Genomic DNA, 5,650 nt, shown 5'->3' with positions numbered 1-5,650 from the left:
CAGAATGCCCAGGTCTGCTGTAAACATTCAGTTTTACATCACAATGACAAACATATTGTTCTATTTTATTCTATGCTGACAACACGAATCCAAACTGCGGAATACATATTTTTATAAAGGCACATTATTTACAGCTTGTTTTGGGTCTGATTGTGCAATTGGTCATGCTGTCGTCAGTAAACTCAATTATTGCTATATGTGGCCTTCTTGTTGATTAAAATACGAGGTAACGATGTCAGATTGCAGACGTATCATGCAGACCTCGGCTCTGAGCGGCAAAGCTGAAGGGAAGACGTCAACAAGCGTCTGCGTCTCTGTTGTACTGCCTGTAGATTTAGCAGTGCCTACGCTGCTATTCAAATGTCAGAAGGAACATAAAAGCCCAGGGCTATTTAAGAGAATAAACATTGTCGGAGTCAGAGAGTCATCACCTAACCCCTGAATGTGTTTGTTTCACGGTGCAAAGGATGCTGGGAGCCAGCTCATATTAGTGTCTTTATATCTTGGTGACAACAGCCTTCAGGCAGCGCGATTACACATCATGCATGAAATATTTCTAAAATCTGTTTCAAGAATTGCTCTGTTTATTCTTTTGCACACAACACCATACGCTCTTGTGTTGTTTAAATACATGTGAGAATGTTATTAAAATATACAATGTAATTCTAACCAAATTTTTCAACATTAGTAGTAAAAAAGAGCTCTATAAGTAAGCCTGCAAGTTCATATCATTAGGATACTATTAGATTTTACATGGCAGTAATTTATTTTTGCCTTTGTACGAGCATTTTTATACCCTGAGATGTTATCCTTTTGTCTTTGTTGTTAAAACAAGAGATAATTACATAAAATTAGTTACTAAATGAAAATGTAGAAAATACTTTTTTTATATATTAGCTACAGACTTGATGAAGAAAAACGCTAAAACTGTTGTGTTAGAAAATAATATACATTACACTGTAAATATATATAAGATATTTATGATCAACATGGAAGATTATCATTGTTGTGATTATCCATGAGCACAAGTGTTTGTTTTTTGCATTTGTAGTTGATATTCGTTTATAACAATGACATGAGGTTTATACTTGGTGAAGCACTTAAATTGTTTGACCATGAATTTTAAGACAGGCTGCGCATTGTGAATATAACAATAAGTAAATAATTCACTGTAGGTAAAATGTTGTTGTGTTTAATTATCTATTAATCCTATTTTTTTTTAAAACTAAAAAAACTGAAAACCATTTCTTATATTAATTTGCATACAAATTCCATGCACCTATTATTTTCCAGGAAGCTTTGTTACTCAGGTCCTCCTTGTGATATTCTACTTTTAAATGTCTGTCAGCTGCTTTGTGAGTTTTGCACTTCCCGAGGCTGTGCTTCATTGTAGAAAGATGGCAGCGACAAGCACCTGCTAGTTCACCTACACCGGTGGTCAGCAACTCGCGGCTCTAGAGCCGCATGCGGCTCTTTAGCGCCGCCGTAGCGGCTCCCTGGACCTCTTTCAGAGATGTGTGAAAACGGAAAAAGATGAAGAAAAAAACACATTTTTGGTTTTAATATATTTTCTGTAGGAGAACAAACATGACACAAACCTTTCTAATTGTTAGAAATCCCACTGTTTATGTTATACATGCTTCACTAATGAGAGTATTTGGCAAGCACCGTTTTGTACTACTAATTTCAGCGATCTATGAAGTCATCGTAGTTTGTTTACATGTACAAATTTCTCCGATGCTGCCAAAGAAAGACGTGTTTTATGCCACTCCTTCTTTGTCTCATTTTGTCCACCAAACATTTCATGCTGTGCGTGAATGCACAAAGGTGAGCTTTGTTGATTTTATTGATATGCTGGAGTGCTTATCAGGCATATTTGGTCAATCCATGACTGCAAGCTAATCAATGATAACATGCTATTTAGGCTAGCTGTATGTACATAATGCATCATTATGCCTCGTTTGTAGGTATATTTGAGCTCATTTAATTTCCTTTACTTATGTCCTCTGTGTATTTAATTTATATTTGCATGTCTCATGACACATTATCTGTATGTAATATTGGCTGCATTTCTGATAGTTGTTTGTGTGCCATGTTGTTCCAGACCACAGCAAACGTTACCCAGCTTGCAAAGATTGTAATAAATCCATTAGAACCTAAACTTGGACACACACATATATACATTTGGCCATTCTAAGGCAGTAATTTCCAGAAGTTATCTCATCCTGTGAGAAGCCTCCATTTTGCTAATGATTTCCAATGTTGCAAAGATGTGTAGAATAAAAATTTAAATACAACATTTCTGTCAACGAAGATTTGCGTCAGCCTTTGATAGTAGGCTAATATAGCTAATGTAGACACTTACATTATGTGTTGCCTTCATTATAACACTTATATAAGACTTTTAATTTTTTGCTGCTCCAGACAGATTTTTTTTTTTGTATTTTTGGTCCAATATGGCTCTTTCAACATTTTAGGTTGCCGACCCCTCTTCATGGTGAATCAGTGTACGACTGTGCCTCTTTGGATACTTTATTTGTATTTTATAGCCAAAATAGCAAGTAAAACACTTATATGAAGTACATTACACAAGATGTACAAAGTCATAAAGTATATAAATATTATATTAGTGACATGATGGCAGACACGCATGTCCTCAGCCCTAAGTGCAGTGCAATAAGTGTGTAATCAGCGAAGAAAGTCGCCCAGCAACCTCATCCTAGATTTCTACACTATATGTCCAAGTGCACTTAGCGCTAAGCAGTGTACAGGTACGAGGAGGGAAAACTTGAGAGCAGAGAGAAATAACTTAATCTCACCTTTGTGCCCTGTATTTGATCAGGAAATTACAAATCTAACGATTTATACTCAAAGGGGATCTATGATGAATGACGTATTTTCTGACTTACATATTTTGTTGCAATGTTGTAGAGTTTTGCAGTCTGGCTACGTTGTGACGTCACAGCGAGGGGTACGTACTCATATGGACATTAAGTAAAGCTCTCAGCTAGAGGGGGAGGAGCTAAGAGGGGGAGGAGCTTTCAGGCTATGAGGTAACAGACAAAAAGGTCGGATAAAGTATCATTTTCATATGATCTTATAATAATACCGCCGTGTGACATACAGTGACATGCATGCAGCTAAAAACTGCTTTTGTATGTGTGCAGGTGTATCTAATGTTGTAACTTGGTGAATCTAAATATTGTTTATGAAATAATAGCGATGATGATTTCAATATATGTATTTCAATTTTCAAAATATACATCTTTATCATTTTGGAGATGGTGGGGCGTGGTTTAATTTCAGTGGCGACTGCTGGTCTTTCAAATGGGGGAATCTCATTTTCAGCTACTCTCTAAGCCATGGGTTCTAAACCTTTTTGACCTCGGCGCCAGGGGCCAACTCAAATACTAACTCTGAATTACTAATTTTATTCTTGATTTTATTCGTATTCAATAATTATGCCTAACCTACTTATAGTTAAACAGAATAAACTTTGTCAAAGGAAATAAAACCGTGTGTTAATCACAAATATTGTTATCAAGGCTTAGGTAAAGCTGACTACAAAAATAAATACTAATCAAATATCAGTGGCCTAGTGGTTAGAGTATCCGCCCTAAGATTGGTAGGTTGTGAGTTCAAACCCCGGCTGAGTCATACCAAAGACTATAAAATAGGGACCTATTACCTCCCTGCTTGGCACTCATGATAGGGGGTTAAATTACCAAAAATGATTCCTGAACGTGGCCACCGCTGCTGCTCACTGCTCCCCTCACCTCCCAGGGGGTGAACAAGGGGATGGGTCAAATGCAGGGGACACATTTCACCACACGTAGTGTGTGTGTGACAATCATTGGTACTTTAACTTCACTTTAACATAACTTATATTGCATAAGAAGAGACTTGTAAAAACTGATGAAAAATACATTTACATACAGTGCTTAAAAAAATCTAACTAAACTAATAATAGATAACAATAATAAATATGGTTCTTAACTAAACTGCCAATAAAATTAAAGTGCAAATGAAAATACAGTTTCACTACTTAAGTCATAATGTTTGTACTTGAGCAGTTTCTCTATGACTTTTGCTCCTTCTTCTGTTTGTTTAAGATTGTCATTAGTGCCACATGTGGTGGAAAACTGTATTACAACTGAGTACCCTTGTGGCCCTTACAGACCACTGCTGAGAAACAGATATTTTTTGGCGGCCATCGAGGAAGCCTTTGCGGCCCAACAGAAACGCTGCTCTGAACACAATTACAGTCTCTGACAACAGATAAAAGATATAAAGACGCTGGATTTTACAAATAAACCGTCACTTGGAGGACTGTGAATTTCTCCATATCAACTTGGAACAACAGAATGAAACTTGAAAAAGGCTCTGGCAGTGGTTTATATTTTACATTTTTGCTCATTTTGCTGTCAATCAAAAAAAGATTCAGCCTCAGACAGATCATCCAATCATCATGCGTCAACCCAGCCAGCCGAGGCCAAGCCCACTATCCATTCACCTCCAGAGACACTTGGGACAAAGCCAAGCATTCAATCCACTGATTGTCTAGTTTGGCCTTGGTGAAACAACCCACTGTATGCTCCCCCATTGAAGTCAATTAACACTATTTAATGTGCTGTGAAAATGGATGGATGGATTCCAGCGCAATGAAGATGAAGAAATAATAAGTATTTGATTCTCAACAAAAGCTGAATGCATTATAGGGCATATTTAGTCAATGAAATGTAAACACAAAAGTACATATTTGAAAACTTTTTTTTTTTTACATCTTAGAAGAGGCTCAGCTTCCCTTGCGGTCTTAGAGCAATCACCACACTGTTTCATTTGCAATCTGGGATGACCTCCAGAATCAAACAACATGCAGGTTATAAAAGTGACTGTGGAGCAAAATTGAGACTAAAGCATACCTATTACATATTACCTAGGCCACAAGGAAGTGTTTCAAATGTAGATCAAACTTATCATATAGGTCGTCTTTAATATATAATGTATACATGCAGAATACTTCATACTTGTTGTTTTGTTCACATGCAAAGGTAGGAAAACTCCAACCAGGGTGATGATTATATAAAACCCTGACTTCAGCATCTGTGCATGGACGAATAAAACGGAGCTTTTTAATAATTAAACATTGGATTTTTGTATCTCGTACATCTCAACGATCTTTCATCACCACAGGAGATCATCTGGAGGTAGTGACGGTTGGAGGAGAAATACAAGAAGGGAATTTTTCAATTAATCTACTTTTGATCGGCCTCTTGGTGTTCTCTTTTTTCAGTGCGTGGGAGGAGATGGAGGATAGCTGCGTGACTTTTCCAATTATGTACGTAGTTATCATGTTGGATCATCACTCCCCCTCACTGTGTTTGAATTAAGCTTTAAGATTATTTGGCAATGTCAAACCTGCGTGGCAGATTAACACCAAGGCAAACTTCCCAATGTTGTCTCCTAATGTATTCCCTCCCGCACTCTTTTCTCTTTACCAGCTTTATTTCTAAATTAGGCAGCTCAAGGGGAGCCACTTTCATCACCAGTAAGCGTTTGCTGCACCAACTTTAAAACCATCCAACCATCAACCAACAGTTTGTGCTGCAGTCTACTAAACACTGTGGAAGTTGTACTTAACTAACAAGAA

Source organism: Entelurus aequoreus, linkage group LG04 (assembly GCF_033978785.1).
Source record: "Entelurus aequoreus isolate RoL-2023_Sb linkage group LG04, RoL_Eaeq_v1.1, whole genome shotgun sequence".
NCBI lineage: Eukaryota > Metazoa > Chordata > Actinopteri > Syngnathiformes > Syngnathidae > Entelurus > Entelurus aequoreus.
The sequence above is the reverse complement of the archived record's forward strand: the minus strand, read 5'-3'. Positions refer to the sequence as shown.